The sequence below is a fragment of the Lathyrus oleraceus genome, chromosome 1, assembly GCF_024323335.1.
Source record: "Lathyrus oleraceus cultivar Zhongwan6 chromosome 1, CAAS_Psat_ZW6_1.0, whole genome shotgun sequence".
NCBI classification, from domain to species: domain Eukaryota; kingdom Viridiplantae; phylum Streptophyta; class Magnoliopsida; order Fabales; family Fabaceae; genus Lathyrus; species Lathyrus oleraceus.
The window spans coordinates 431996765-432014752 of record NC_066579.1 but is presented as its reverse complement, the minus strand read 5'-3'; positions in this window follow the sequence as shown (position 1 = coordinate 432014752).

Here is a 17988-nt window from a genome sequence, read left to right as displayed (position 1 = left end):
TCCATACCTACATTGTTAGATGTCATCGGTGTCAACGCATTAGGAATGTCTCGAGACGTGATGAAATGCCCTTGAGAAATATCCAAGAAATGGAACTCTTCGATGTCTGGGGAATAGATTTCATGGGACAGTTTCTATCGTCAATGGGAAACAAATACATATTAGTAGTTGTTGACTACGTGTCTAAGTGGATTGAGGTTGTAGCCTCACCTACCAACGAAACTCGTGTGGTCATAAAATTATTCAAAAATAACATATTTCCTAGATTTCGAGTACCTCGCCTCGTTATAAGCAACGGCGGATTGTACTTCATATCAAGAATCTTTGATAACCTTCTAAATAAGTATGGAGTTAAACACAGAGTAGCAACACCCTACCATCCGCAAACTAGTGGACAAGTAGAGGTGTCGAATAGGGAGATTAAGCAAATTTTAGAAAAAATTGTTTCAATATCCATAAAAGATTGGTCCCTGATTCTACAAGAAGCATAGTGGTCTTATAGGACCGCTTACAAAACCCCTATAGGAACAACTCCATACAAGTTGGTTTACGTAAAATCTTGTCACTTACCCTTTGAGTTGGAACATAAAGCATATTGGGCCATCAAATCCCTTAATATGGATTACTTAGCAGCCAGTGATAAGCGCATTCTCGACATCCATAGGTTAGAAGAATTACGTTGTGATGCTTATGAAAATGCCATTATTTATAAAGACAGAATTAAAGCATGGCATGAAAAGAGAATTGTTAAAAAAAGAATTTAACATGGGCGACCATGTACTTCTCTTTAATTCTAGATTGCGGCTTTTCCCTAGTAAGTTACGCTCAAGATGGACTGGCCCTTATGAGGTCACTAAAGTCCTAAAGTCTGGGGCAGTAGAAATATGAAACCATTCATGTAGTCCTTTCATAGTAAACAAACAAAGGTTGAAACACTATAACAGAGGTGACATCCCTACCTATTACTCTGGACATACTCGGATCGAACCACCAATTGCTACTTTTACAATGTGAGTTCTATAATCGTCGAGCTAACAACGTTCAACAAGTGTTGCGTGGGAGGCAACCCACGACCATTTTATTATTTATTACTTTATTATTTTTGTCATATTTTCCATTATTTTAAAAAGGTGAATCATTTAATTTATTATTTGCTTAACATGACTGACTTGTGTTGAGGAGATCTTTATGCTCATTTGTACCACCCAGTCATGTCCTGTAGCCTCCGGAAATTTCCTAATTGATAACCTTAACTTTACTGCCAGATCCCCGAGGGACCTATACATGTAGGAGGAACAATGACCCATATAGCATATGCCTTAGGTCTCATTAGCAAACTAAATCACCTGACTGCTTATTGTGGTTGTACCCTAATTGACTTGAACCATTGCTTGGACTGTGGCCTAGTGAGGAGAGTCTTTTTCAGTCACGTCCATTATAAGCTCCTGATAGACAATGAAATTATCCACTATTTTGGTTTACCACGGCCAACAAGAACAAATGTCCATAACAAATAAAATTTATCATATGCCTTAGAAGCCCAGGATAAGACACCTAATAGACCCAAGACCCCTCATGTTCCTGAATACTACCCTACACCTCTCCCTGAAAGGACCACAGCTTATTCCTCTAATGTTAATTTGCAGCGGCGCGATGTTGACTCTGAGATCAACACTATGTGCAAAGATATGGTTTCCCTACTAGAATATCTTACTGAACTGACTTTACAGATGAAGGTCTCAGATGCTACACATGCCACAGAGACATATTGCCTTTATCAGGAAATCTATAGTCTCGGACGCCAGCTAGCAGAGGCACAAGGTGCCCTACGCATATCACTTTAGAGGAGTTACTGGAAGCATTGAGGACACTGCTCACATTACGTGTGGGGGAGATTTACCGGTTTATTACTATTATATGATTCACCATTATTAAACATATTTCCATTATTATGATTAGATTTATTTCCGCAAATTATATTTATTTCCGCAAATTAGATTTAATTTCCCGTATTCAGTCTTAGATACACCTATTCATGCAGTTATCTCGGTACTTTGCATGTAACACACTTATTATGCAATTATATCAGTATTATGCATTTATCGGTGAAAATTCAAAAAAAAAAGCGTCATTATTTATATCATTTTTATTATGTCAAAATGTCATTGATGTTTCATGCATGTACCAATACAAAGAAAAACTTCAGAAGATGCTACATACACCCCCAGATAAGAAACCAAACCAAGCCAAAGACCAAAATCCGTAAGAAAAATATGGCCCAATAGCCATTTTGTAAAGATGGCGTACGCCATCTACCCCTTGGCGAACGCCATGGGGTCTGGAGCCTAAAGTCGTGGCAGATTTGAAAAACATCATTTTTGCCCCAATTCCTTTCATCTTCAACCTCTCCAAACCCCATTTCCTCCATCATTGACCAACTTCAAAACCCATTCAACCTCATTAACACTCATTTACTCACTAACCCATTACCATTTCCACTACCCCACTCACTTTCCATCCATAAAAACCTCACATTTCACCCAAAATCCATAAAAGCCTCATTTCACCATCTCTCACTAAAACTTCCATTTTTCTTCAACAAACATCAACAATGACAGAAATGGGAGACAAAGAAGTTATTTTTTGCAAGGGAAAAGCTGGGAATAGACAGAGGCGACAGTTTGAAGATTTGCAAACACGCAAAATTTTCGCTACGAGGTATATCGATGAAAATTGTATGTATAGCTTAGGTATTTACCATAGTGTCTTATACATTCTTGATAACTTAGGATTGCATGATATTTTTGAGCGTAAAGAACCTACCTATGAGAGGCTGACCCGAGAATTCTTGAGTTCCCTGATTTATAATATTAGTCCTAACATTGTTAGTACTGTCGGTACGGTGAAATTTAGAATGTTTAATATGGAATATGAGTACACTACCGACTACCTTACAGGTTTGTTAGGATTCCCTCATGAGAAAAATGTTGTTTGTGAGGCACCCATAGATTCCAATTGGTCAACTGAGGCATTCCAACTGTGGGGAAACCTGACAGGTCAAAACATGGTTTCCTTCGAAGGAAACTTGGCCTCAGATATCCACAACCCGACCATATGTGTTTTTCGACTTTTGTTGGCATGCACTATTTTCGGCCGGGAGAATTCAAATAAATTAAATTCCAAAGAATTTATCTTTTTACAGGCTGGCCTTACACAGAGAAGGTTGAATTCAGACCCTTTTATGATAGCACACATGTGTGGTGTTGTCAAAAAGAATAGGACCATATCATTTGGAGGATTGATTACCTTCATTGCACGAGCTTTAGAGCTAGACACTGAGCTAGCTACATTAGAACCATTACCGCACCGCATAATTAATTTAAAATTTCTAAGAGACATATGATTATGCAAGGTAAAGAAAGAGGGAGGCTATCATCTCATGGTTCATAATATGGCTATCTCGAGTGTTGTTTTACCCTGTTCTCGTTGCACCAATGTGCGACTTGAAAGAAACTGGACTTATGACCTACAGGCTCCACCCTTTGTCGGTCCGTTACCATCAAACGTCCCGAAGGACGAAGGTGATGGAACCGATGATGAATATAAGTAGAGAAACCAGTCTCCCGTTCATAATGTACCTCCACCTCATGCATCAACTGCATACACACCACCTTCTACTCACCCTTTTGCAGGTACATCCATTGGTTACTACTTTACTGAAGAAATACTGAGAGAGCAAAGAGCTCATGAAGAAGAATGCAATGGTATGTTGTATGTCATTGTCATACCCTAATTTTGTCTGGGCATTTTAAAACTTTCATAAATTCGATTTTATTTTCAGTTTGCATCAGATGTATATCATGACATGCATTTCATCATAAATAATACCTAAAATGTTGGCCAGAATAAGTTCTCAAACATACAGATAGACCGGTTGAATCATTTCTCAAATACATGTAAAATCAGCGGGTAAAAAGTTTTAAAATCAAGCTTGCAAACATCAGTATTATTAATCTACGGTTCGCGTAGTTTAAACTAGTGCGCTTGTTATATTTTTCAACTACTTTTTCATTCGCGTTTTGATTAGCATATGCATGTTTAACTGATCAAAAGTTATTTCAAAATTAAATCAAACATTGTATTTTTCTGAAAGTTTTATTTCGCGCAAATCATTTTAGTGCATTTGATTTATATTTTCGAGCAAATTTAGGGGTGATGCTATCATCGCATAATTATCTGCAAACGTTGAAGTGTGGCTTTGTAAACTTGCCATCATGGCAATTGGCACACAATATGGGTAATTTGTAGTACCTAGAGGTTATGTAAAACTTGGGACATAAGGGGGCGTAGGGTCCCCTACAATAGCCAGAGTAGCTCTGGGAGAATTTGAGATATTCGCTACTGGTGGTAACGAGACTACCACTCCCGGTAATGATGTCGAAGTTATTATTGGGCTCAGGATTGGGCATGTTACTCTAACAGGGTTTGATGTCTATGCAGTACCATCCATACATTGAAAATATTTTCATGTAAAAATGAAAAATAACAAAGTAATGTAACACTTTCTTGTAAAATACAATTTTTTACACAATTGTCCCACCAGGTGTGCCAATTTGTTGTGTTTTTAGCAAACAACCACGAGTTTAGTTCACTTGCGAGATTAACTCGAAAACTCTCTGAAGCAATATGTACAAAACAAGTATACAAGGAAAAATGTTTGTGAATTGAATGTGAATGTATGTACGAAGACAAAATGTACACAAATTTTAACAGTGAAAAAGCTTGGATCAAGATAATAAATGAAAAGTGCAATAAATGACATTAAATAGAAAATGCAATAAATAACAATTAGATTAAAATGTTTCAATTAAGGAAACATAAAAACAATGAAAGAAATGGACGATGACTCATACATGTTCCTCACAAATTATTTCACTCTTAGACTCAGGTACTCTAGTTCTATAGAGAAATATATGAATTTTGTGACCTTGATTACAATGCATGAGCCAGCTACTTATACTAATCTAAAAATAATCGTATCTGAGAGTTTGTCCTAGAAAGTGGACACATATCAAGAACATGCACTTCAGTCTTTTGAAGCACCTCCACGTTGTTAGAACTTGCAAACTGCTAAAAACCATTATCCCACGTTCGTAACTGCTCCAAGCATATAAATGCCTTCTTGTCGAAGGTAGTTTGTGAAAAACTCTGGTGCTTTAGACAACTTCTTTCAAGTTTTTTGATTCCGAAATATCCTAAGTCCTTGACGCTTGTCGAACGCCTCGACTTCGAAATTGTGTCAAAAGATCAACTAAACTTATTCTTGAGATTCTTCCAAACTATGCCCATCACACTAGTCAAAATTCTCCAGTCGACGTCTCTGTTCCTGTTCAAGTTTGTCAATAAATACAAACACTTAGTATTTCCTCAACGTAGCATCCTTTGTTGACTTTTCTCCAACAAGAAATTCTAGGCTAACACCAGCTTAGTGTATTAGAGTCATCCATTCAGAGCGAGGAATCGCAACCATGGGGTGGGGGTGAGGGGTCTCCCTTGCTATTTACAAGCTACTTAGGTAACATTCTTGGGCGACTATCTGGTATTTATTGGCGGTGCCCACATTTTTGTTATGCAATGGGTATTAGATCTAGCTCATACGATTAAGTGAGAAGCTCTGTATGGGTAATTTTTTGTGTGTTAGAGATTGAATCCCTTAGTATCGTGGTACTGATGTATTTATAACTCCCTGGGGGCCTTGAATTGAGTGAACCAAGTATCCATAGAATATAAAAGTCTTTATGGGAGTGGGTGGTTAATACCCAGAAATTCAGAAGATATAGTTAGACCCCACAATTTCCTAGGTACTGATTGTTCACCCAATACACGCTTCACATACGTTATAGACGGGGAAATGGGAAGTTGGACGATCTAACCAGATGAAAGGTGGTTAAACCAGATAAAAGGCACTCAAACTATTATAAAGGCGACTCGGAAATGACATCACATATGCCTCCCACCTTCGCCCCAAGGTCTTCCTCAATTATTTCACTACAATTATAAACTTTTTATTTAATATTTTAAATTAAAAGTCTTACTAATGAAATTTTTATTCACTACTACTTTTTAAATTTTAATGTTTAAAATTTATTCTATTTTAAAGTTTTGTTAATTTTATTTTTATAAATGAATATAAAATAAAAACATTTTGACTTTTAAAAAGAAAAAAATAAATATTAACTCTTTTGAATTGTAAATTTTTTCTAATTTAGTGATTTTTTTTATTTAATTGATTCATGTCAATTTCTATCGATTAGATAATATGACTAGTCCAAAAACTAGTTTAGACTAGTAAGTCTCTCAGTAACTTATTTACTAATTCGGTCCATCCGAGCCAATTTTTAAAACACAGATTTAGGCATACGGAGATATGTTATGTTATACCTTTGCCTTGTCATAAGTTAAAAACTAGTTTAAGATCGAATTCCTTAAACTCTTTTGGTAAAAATAGCGGTTGATTGATAAGCTACCTTATAATTTATGAATGATGGATGATGATTGATGATTTACAGATGATGATTGATGATTGATAAACTAATTGAAATATTTAGTAAAATTAACAGTTTAACTAACATATAAATATAAAATTACATAAAAGAATTTAATATCTTTTATTTTATTTAAAATTAAATTTAATTATAAAGAATAAAAGAAACTTTTTATTAAAATAATAAAGACTAAAAAAAATGATATGCTATAACTAATATAAACTAAAATACTATTTAAAATAACATTTAAAAAATAAACTATAAACTCTATATAAAAAAATCATTATCAAAGAGATTTAAATTATCATATCAACTTATAAATAATAAGTTAAAAAACATTGTCTTACTTTGGAAAACTAAAACTCTTGATTATTGTTTGTGTAGGTAGGTGCAATGCAACTATATTTCTTTGTAGGTGACCATTATTGATCCACTTGTTGCTTTATCATTAATGACATTTGAATAATATAAACGTGGCCGTTTCTTAACCAATAATCACATATTCCTTATTCATTGTGTTGTGTCCTTAGAAAAGAGAAGGCATGTTTCTTGTTATTAATGAGTAATGGATACCTCCCTTTGTATCCATTCTTATGGTTTTGGTCTATAAATGTGTAACTAATGTCACTATGTTTATATACTCTTTTATTTTTTTATAAGTAAATTTTAATTTTTTAATTTTTAAAAATAAATAATATTTTTAAGAATTTTTTTAGTTTGACTACTAAATCGAAGTAAAAGACGTTTTCGAAAATCTTTTTATTATGCCCGGTGTATTATTCATGAATAATTAATATTTTTGTAATCAAACAGAAAAATTGAAAACAAAGGAATAAAGCTAAAAAAGACAATGTTATTTTATTGAGAAATTTGACCCGTAAATGAGTGATAGTACATGAAGAAATAATTTTCATAAGGGAAGATTACAAAAAAGCTGGAAGAATGTAAAAATGGCAATGAACACAAATTACTTTATATTCCTACAGAATTCAACACATGTTATTATCCCTATGTCTTCGAGGTCACGACACATTGCTTCTGAGGACGGCGATTGAATTGATTGATCTCATCTGAATTCATGTTGTAGTATGGCTCAAGTATTGCAGTCGTATGCCTTTTGGATATCCATAACTTTTGCTTGGACTTCTCTTTCGAGTCTTAGTCAACCGGGATGATATACCATTTTTTTTGCCTAAGCCCCATTTTGGGGTTTTCGACTTATCGGGTTTTATTTTTATAAAAGTCCCTAATTTTTGCCTGGATTAAGTTTTTAATCCACTGAGACACCCTAATTTTTGCCTAAGTTATTCTTTCGGGTTTTCAACTTAGCGGATTTTTATCCTCTTTTTCTAGGCATAATATTTCTTGACTGCATCGGAGTTCACAGGTCGTAGTAGCTCCGCTCCCCGCATGGTTGTGAGAATTAAGGCTCCGCCAGAGAAGGCCTTTTTCATGACGTATGGGCATTCGTAGTTTGAGGTCCATTTGCCGTGAGGGTTTTTGTAGATGGGTAATATTTTCCTAAGCACTATGTCGCCTTCTTCGAATAGACGAGGGCGATCTTTCTTGTTGAATGCTTTCTTCATCCTCCACTGATATAACTGTTTGTGACATATCACATCCACGTGCTTCTCTTCTATGAGGTTTAATTTATCGAATCTTATTTGTTCCCATTTCGCATCTTCCAATTTAGTCTTCATCAAGACTCTTAGGGAAGGGATCTCGACTTTAATAGGAAGTACCATTTTGGTGCCATATACCAGAGAGAAAGGTGTGGCTCCTGTCAAAGTGCGAACTGACGTTCTATAGTCATATAGTGTGAAAGGTAGCATTTCGTGGCAATCTTTGTAGGTTTTTACCATCTTCTGGATAATCTTTTTGATATTTTTGTTAGTTGTTTCTATCGTGTTGTGCATCTTAGGCCTGTAGGGTGACGAGTTATGGTGTTTGATTTTAAAAATGTCGCATAACTCGTCCATTACCTTGTTGTCCAGATTCAACCCATTATCCGTGATGATTTTGTTAGGAACTCCATAGAGACAAATGATTTCCTTTTTGATGAATCGTGCAATCACTTGCCTTGTCACATTGGTGCAGGAAGTAACTTCTACCCACTCGGTAAAATAATCGATGACAACCAAGATGAATCGGTGCCATTCGCATCTTTTAGTTCGATCATCCCGATTATGTTAATACCTTACATGGAGAAAGGTCATGGAGTGGTCAGGACATTCAAGGGAGTAGGTATCACGTGCACTTACTCGAATAGATCTGGCGTTTGGGACATTTCTTGACGTATTTGAAGCAGTCAGACTACATAGTCAACTAGTAGAACCCTGCTCTGAAAATTTTCTTGGCCATGGTGTGTCCATTGACGTGAGTGCCAAAGGATCTGTTGTGAATCTCTTTGATAAACATGTCCATTTTGTATCCGTCTAGGCATCGGAGTAAGACCATGTTGTGGTTCTGTTTGTAGAGCATGTCACCGTTGAGGAAGAATTAAGATGCCAATCTTCTAAGTGTTTTCTTATCTTGGCTTGAAGTGTTTGCATGATACTCTTGTTTCAATATGAATATTTTAATGTCGTAATACCAAGGTTTATTATCCACTTTCGCTTCCACTGCTACGCAATATGTCGGCTCATCCAAACGTTGAATCCTTATAGAAGGTGCTTCATTGTACCATTTGACTTTGAACATGGATGATAAAGTATCTAAGGCGTATTCTAGCCGGTTCTCTTCTCGAGGGATGTAGTGGAAAGTAATCTTATCAAAGCAGGTGATTATCTTTCGGACGTGGTCCCAATATTTGATTAGCTTAGTGTTATGTGTTCCCCATTATCCCTTGATTTGATTGATAATGAGAGCAGAATCTCTATAAAATTCTAAGATCTTGATCCTTAAGTCGATAGCTTTGTCGAGTCCTAGGATGCATGCCTTATACTCTGCCATGTTGTTAGTGTAGGTGAAACATAACCTAGTTGTAAATGGAATGTGATAACCCGTTGGAGAAGTTATGATAGCCCCGATCTTATGTCCTTCTGCATTTGAGGCACCGTCAAATATGAGTTTCCATCTAGATCCAGGTTCAGGTCCTTCGTCGGGGCCTGGAGTCTCACAATCCCTTATTACCATAACGTCTTCATCGAGGAAGTCAAATCGTATAGGTTGATAATCTTCCATCGGCTGGTGAGAAATATAATATGCTAACATACTTCCCTTGATGGCCTTTTGTATGACGTATTAGATGTCATACTCGGTCAATAACATCTGCCACCATGCTATTTGTCATACGGTGAACTGACTTTAGGTGTTTTTGCTTTATAAAGCAAATGTCGCGGTTAGCAAGAGTCGCCACCGACTTTTCTTTTATCCCATAAGGAAAGGTGGAAAAGAACAGGAAAGACCTTAATTTAGATTCTTAGGTTCGGGAGGTACATTATACAAAGGGAAGGTGTTAGCACCCTTTGTATCCATGGTTATCCATGGGCTCTTAATTGCTTAATCATTTATGTTTTTCTAGTTTGAAAAAGTGTTTGAGAAATGTGTAGGAAATGTTTTAAAAAGGAGAATTTAACTTTGTAATGATTCTTGTATGAATGTATACAAAGTGGTTATCTCGTTTAGTTTTGAAAATAGTTTAGAAAAATATAACTCGGCAATGATTCTAGTACGAATGTATGCCAAGTGGTGATTTTCTAAAAGAGGTTTTGAAAGGTGTGAAGCATTGAAAGTATTTTAGGTTATGAATAAGCAATTAAGAGTTATACCTATCCAAGGTCTTTACGGGCATTTCCTATCCTTATGAGGGTAAAACTGTCCTTACTATTGAGAAGTAAGTAGTTTTATCCTTTGGATGTAAAAGGGTCATCGATTGGTCATTGAAGGCAACAGTTGTGAGGATACCTTAGCATTCGAAGGGACGATCATCATTTAACCGTAGGCTACACCGAAGGGTCATCGAGGGACAAAGGCAACATTCGAAGGACTATGATGATTTAACCGAAGGGTCTTGGCTAAGTGCATCCCCACATTCGCGGGACGTGACCATAATACCGTAATCGTAGGGTAACAAAGAGAGGTCCAAGATCACTTATTTAAAGGCAAAGTTTTACAATTAATTAGATAGCCGTAATCAATTAGATAATTAGGTCCACGTTAAAATTGATGAAATCAATACATTAAAATCAGCTAGGTAATTTAGGATGAATCTCCACATTAAAATTAAGTAATTCGGAATCCATCTCCATAAGGATATCCCACACATAAAGTGGAATACCTAGCCTGCCATTTCCTCGGGAATATGTAAACCTTTACACAATTCAGCACACGGGTTAGAGCATCGAGGTAAAGTACAATTGAAAATTGCACTACAACACAACAGTCATAAAGTCAGGCCAAATAATGCAGAATTATAATGAATCTTGATTAGATAAGCATAAGGCAGAACAGAAAAGAAACAAAACAGCCACTGTCTCGTTCGCCCCTGCTTCGCCTAGCGAAGGCTTAGCGAGTACTCGCTCCAGGCTCGCTTAGCGATGTGCTAGCGAGCGGCGACGGGTTTTGAGTTTGACAGCAGCGTGATCTCCGGAACCCTGAACTTCATGGCATTTAATTACAGGAATATCATGGACAAACATTCAGGATATTCAGGCATACTCAAATTCATATGTGAAATCAAATTACATATCCGAAAATTTAATCATGATGTCTTATGCATGTAGAGATTACCGATTAAAAGCATAAAACAGTAGTGACGCGCAAACCTGTTTGCCACTGAGCTGCGATGTTGAAAGGACTGACCACTCCTGGTATCGGATGGAGTTGGGCGGCGGTAGCTTCGGAGCGGATGAGCGGCCTTCAGGGTTTCTTTACTCAGAATACTCTAAGTTGATCTCCAGGGTTTCTATGCCAGGGTTTCCGTCCGTCTTCGTCTGTTCCTTTTCGTGACTGAAGTGTCGGTATTTATAGTGATTGTGGTGACCTAATGGGCTCAGAATGAAGCCCGAAAATTCTGATATATCGCAAGCTTCGCTAGGCGAAGGAGTTGCTCGCCTAGCGAGCAAGCTAGTTTGGGCCTTTTTCTGGATTGGGTGCTTCGCTAGGCGAGCAGCATAACGAAGGGTTCGCTAGGCGAAGGGATTGCTCGCCTAGCGAGCAAGCTAGTTTGGGCCTTTTTCTGGATTGGGTCTGTTGTGAGCTGGGCTTTTGTTCCTTTAAGGTCAGTGCCTTGCAGAATAAGTCGGAGTGCTTCGAGAAATGTTTTGCAAGATTAATGGGCAAATTTTGGGGTATGACAGCTGTCCCTGTTCAATATTCTTGAACCGAGAGAGTTAGGATGGCAAGTATGCCGTTCGTGGTCTGGAGGTGGAAGATTATTGAACACTAGAATGCCCCAACAATTTGCACTTGTCAATCGAGAGGTGGGCTAAAAGATGCCATCCAGGAAGTTTGATGATGAGAGCTTCAGAGTGCGTCGTACATTAGACGATATCTGAAGGCAGGGGTGTCATATTGGGTCCTACGCTAGACCGTATAGTGAGTCCTTCATTATGCTGTCGACTTCGCTGGAGAGTCAGGGTGTGTTATACGCTGCTGGGGATAAGGGATCAGAATGGATCATACGCTAGACCGTATCTGAATACCAGAGTGAGTTGTTCATTAGGCGAAAGACTTCGCTGGGGATGAAAGATCAGAATGGATCGTACGCTAGATCGTCTCTGAGTTGCAGAATGAGCCGTCCATTAGGCCGTATCTGATGAAATAAAGGTCAGACCGGATCGTACGCTAGATCGTATCTGAGTAGAAGAATGAGCCGTCCGTTAGGCTGAATCTGATTGTGAAGGGGGTAGTCGTACGCTAGACTACACGTCAGAATGTACCATACGCTAGGTGGCATCTGAGCAGCAGAATGAGCCGTCCATTAAGCCGCATCTGATGAAATAAAGGTCAGACTGGATCGTACGCTAGATCGTATCTGAGTAGAAGAATGAGCCGTCCGTTAGGCTGAATCTGATTGTGAAGGGGGTAGTCGTACGCTAGACTACACGTCAGAATGTACCATACCCTAGGTAGCATCTGAGGAGATGAACATCCGAATGGGTCGTACGCTAGACCGTCTCTGAGTTGCATATGTTGGGGCTAGGTAGTATCAGAGGATTTGAAGGTCAGAATGGACCGTACGTTAGATCGCATCTGAGTGGAAGGAGTCACATGTTGAGCTGAATCAGAATGAACCGTACGTTAGGCTGTATCCGATAATATTTGTTGTGTTTGCAGTAAATGTCTTGAATGTAATCAATAGGAGTATCTGTTTGACTGGATCTTTACTTTGACTGTATCAGGAGGATGATTAACCTGAAAAATAAAGTTAGCTTCATGCTATGTCATGATGCATGAGATGTTTTATGTTTCTGAAACTAAATGCGAACAATGTATGCAGGCGTATGCTGTGAAATGATGTAATGAATGAATTATGCGTCTGAAAAGAAATGCGAACATTGCATGCATGTGTATGATATGGAATGATGTAATGAATGCACTATGCGTCTGAAACGTTCTTCCAGGGGACTCTACTGGGGAAATAAATCTCGGTCTTCTAGTCGGAGATATTTGTATTGATGACCCTTTCTTAGCTGAGGATACTTGATTTCTGTCTGATGGTGGAAACACTCAACAAAGCCCGGCTGGGGATGGAAGAGATGACCAGTCTGTCTGGCGATGCCAACCTCTTCTGGGAAATAGTTGGTTCTTGTTGGGGAATAGAATTAGCGACGGATTCATTGAAAAGCATGGTTAGACCTTCTCCTCGATCCTGAAGTCTTGTAGTAATTGCTATTTCTATTTTATGCACGTATTTTGATAAACATCAATCATGTTCAAATGCATATATTAATTCGAATTAAATCAATGGACCTTTACGCAAACAAAACAGAGGAAGTAAAACAACAGCATTTTTTTCGAAATAAAATTGTATTGATTTTGAAAGAGGGCCTATAAACAGGCAATTTGAGTACAAGGAGACAGAAATCCTAGTAAGAGGAGATTGTCAGGAAAACAAAGAGAAAGCTATGCAGAAAAAGTCCTATCGATTCTAATTCCACTACTGTCATTATGTCTTCAAGCATCTCATCCCGTGCTGTTGGATGGAAGTGATTAGCTTGTTCAGTCCCTTGGAACATGGGTGAAACTAACTGAGAACGGGACATAGTCATACGCTTTAATCCCTAATTTTTGCCTGGACCGCCTTTTCAGGTTTTCAGTCCACCAGGATACCCTTTTTTGCCCAAGCCGCCTTTTCAGGTTTTCGACTTGCCGGGTATACGTTTTTATACGTTTATCCCTAATTTTTGCCCGAACCCTTTTGGGTTCGCCGGGATGCCCTTACTTTTGCCTAGGTACGTCGACCTAGCGGGTCTTTTTTTTTTATGCGTAGTATTTTTTAACTATGTCTGCGTTCACGGGATGTGGGAAATCCTCGCCATCCATTGTAGCAAGTATCATGGCTCCACCAGAGAATACCTTCTTAACCACAAATGGCCCTTCATATGTGGGAGTCCATTTGCCTCTGGGATCACCTTGTGGTAGAATGACACGGTTTATTACCAAGTCACCCATTTGATACACCCGTCTTTTGACTCTTTTATTAAATGCCTGAGTCATGCACTTCTGATATATCTGCCCATGACAAACAGCCGCAAGTCTCTTCTCATCAATCAAATTTATCTGATCGAGTCGGGTCCGAATCCATTCATCTTCGTCTAAGCCCGCCTCTTTTATGATTCTTAGAGAGGGAATCTGAACTTCCACTGGTGAAACGACTTCCATTCCGCAGACTAAAGAGAACGGAGTTGCCCCTGTCGAAGTGCGTACTAAAGTGCGATAACCATGGAGAGCAAACGGTAACATCTCATGCTAGTCTTTGTATGTTACTGTCATCTTTTGTATGATCTTCTTAATGTTCTTATTAGCAGCTTCTACGGCGCCATTCATCTTTGGTCGGTACGGAGAAGAGTTATGGTGTTTCATTTTGAACTGCGTGCAAAGTTCAGTAATCATCTTGTTATTCAAATTAGTGCCATTGTCAGTGATAACTCTTTCAGGGACGCCATATCGGCAAATAAGACTATTCTTGATGAACCGTGCCACCACATTCTTGGTAACAGAAGCAAATGAGGCTGCCTCTACCCACTTTGTAAAGTAATCAATAGCAACGAGGATGAAACGATGTCCATTAGAAGCAGTAGGTTTAATCTCCCCAATCATATCAATGCCCCACATTGCAAAGGGCCAAGGGGCTGTCAGCACGTTTAAAGGAGCAGGAGGCACATGTACTTTGTCCGCATAGATCTGGCACTTGTGACAAGTTCTGGAGTGATGGTGGCAATCAGCTTCCATGGTAGACCAATAATACCCTGATCTCAGAATCTTCTTGGCCATCGTATGTCCACTAGAATGAGTCCCAAAAATACCGTCATGCATGTCTTCCATAATCTTTTCTGCTTCCTTTTTATCCACACAGCGAAGCAGAGTCGAATCATGATTACGTTTGTATAATACTCCATTACTCAAAAAGAATTTAGCGGAGAACCTCCTCAGGAATTTTCTGTCATTGATGGATGCCCCTTCAGGGTATTCCTGAGCTTCTAAATATCTTTTTACTTCGTGGAACCAAGGTTTCTCCTGTACTCCCGCAGTATTAAGTTCATAACAATATGCTGGTTCGTCTAATCGTTCAATAGTGATCCTGGGAGCTTCACTGTCCCATCTGACTCTGAACATAGATGACATGGTAGCCAGTGCGTCCGCCAACTGATTCTCTTCCCGTGGAATATGTTCAAATGTAATCTCTTCAAAGTATGGGATTAACGTCATCACCCGCTCTCGATAAGGGATGAGATTTGGATGTTTAGTATCCCATTCTCCTTTGATCTGACTGATTACTAATGCTGAGTCTCCGTACACACTCAAAAACTTGATTCGCAGGTCTATAGCAGCCTTGAGTCCCATTATACATGCTTCATACTCAGCCATATTATTGGTACAATGAAAACATAGTCTAGCAGTGAAAGGTGTATGGTAACCCCTGGGAGAAATAATTACAACACCAACACCATTGCCCAATGCATTAGAAGATCCATCAAAAACCATGGTCCATCGGGATTCCAGTTCGGGTCTTTCATCCAGTCCAGGTTTTTCATAATCAGTAACAAGCATGACATCCTCATCTGGGAACTCAAGATTCATAGATTGGTAATCGTCCACCGCTTGATGAGCCAAATGATCAGCTAGCACGCTTCCTTTGATCGCTTTCTGGGTAGTATACTGGATATCATACTCTGTTAAAATCATCTGCCATCTCGCTATTCTTCCGGAGAGGGCCGGTTTCTCGAATATGTATTTGATGGGATCCATCTTAGAAATCAACAAAGTGGTATGATTCAACATATACTGTCTTAGTCGGCGAGCAGCCCAGGCCAAAGCACAACAAGTTTTCTCGAGCAGTGAGTATCTTGTTTCACAGTCGGTAAACTTTTTGCTAAGGTAGTATATGGCATGCTCTTTTCGACCAGACTCGTCATGTTGCCCCAACACACACCCCATTGAATTTTCTAACACGGTCAAATACATGATTAGAGGTCTTCCTTCAACTAGTGGTATCAGGATCGGAGGTTCCTGGAGATACTTCTTGATTTTATCAAAAGCTTCTTGGCATTCATCATTCCATATCATCTCTTGATTTTTCCTCAGTAGTTTGAAGATGGGTTTGCAGGTAGTGGTCAAATGGGAGATAAATCGGGCAATGTAATTCAAACGTCCCAAGAAACCTCTGACTTCCTTATCTGTACGAGGAACCGGCATTTCTTGAATAGCTCTCACCTTAGCCGGGTCAACCTCAATTCCTCTGCCACTGACAATAAAGCCCAAGAGTTTACCGGATCTTACCCCAAAGGTGCATTTGTTCGGGTTCAATCTCAGCTTGTATTTCTTCAACCTCTCAAACAATTTGTATAAATGATCGAGATGTTCTTCTTCAGTATGAGATCTGGCTATCATGTCATCCACATATACCTCTATTTCATGATGGATCACGTCATGGAACAAGACTACCATAGCACGCTGGTATGTTGCCCCTGCATTCTTCAAACCGAATGGCATTACCTTGTAACAGAAAGTGCCCCATTGCGTCACAAACGTAGTTTTCTCCATGTCCTCAGGTGCCATTTTAATCTGGTTATAACCCGAGAATCCATCCATGAAGGAGAATACTTTTTGTTGAGCGGTGTTATCTACCAGAACATCGATGTGCGGGAGTGGAAAGTCATCTTTGGGACTCGCTTTATTCAAATCCCTGTAATCTACGCACATTCGCACCTTACCATCCTTCTTCGGCACTGGTACCACATTAGCAACCCATTGAGGATAAGAAGTAACGGCTAGGAAACCGGCGTTAAATTGTTTCATAACTTCGGCTTTGATTTTCTCAGACATTTCCGGGCGCATGCGACGAACCTTCTGCTTAACAGGACGACAATCTTCCTTCATTGGCAAACGATGCACTACTATATCAGTATCCAATCCGGGCATGTCTTCATAAGACCAAGCGAAAATCTCTACATAGTCATGTAACATCTGAATGAATCTTTCTTTGACACTGTTTTCCAAGCTTGCTCCTATTTTGACTTCTTTCTTGTCTACTTCAGTACCCAGATTTACAATTTTGATTGTCTCCTCATGCGGCTGTATCGTCCTTTCTTCTTGCAGTAACAGTCTGGCAAGTTCTCCAGGTACTTCACAATCTTCCTCACTTCCATCCTCGGCTTGGTAGATCGGATCTTCAAAGTCATAGTGAACAGTAGCGGAACTATTATCAACAGGATCCAGAGTGGGTACGGATCTGCAATTTATTACGTGAGTGTGTGTAAGAGAGCATAGCTTGTTTAAAAGATGACAGGAAATATAAAGAGCGCAATATTTGAATGCAAAAAGGTCCATTGATTTATTGAATGTGAATATGCTTATGAAATGACAAACCCTTAACAAACTAGCTATTGTGCCCCGGGCCTAGACACAATGCTTTAAGAAGTTCAATTGTAAACAAAAAAAATTGCAACACTAAAATAGACAATAACAATTACTCCTGACTAAAGGAAATCGGGATAGTGTCTTCAGCCTTCCAATTATTGAGTCCGTCACCAATTGTTGGGTAGATCCAGCTATCCAGGTCGCAATCGCTATCAGCATTTTCTACAGCATTAATCTGGTCTTTGACTATCTTTTCAGAGTTAAATCCCATGCCAAATTTATCAGACTTGTACGGTACATCGATCAGTTGACCCCAGCCAGTACGACCACCATCTTCAACCACGGCTTGAGCATCTTTCAGAGAAATCATAGCAGGAGGAGCACGAACAAACTTGGGCACCCGGGGAGTTGGCTTAAG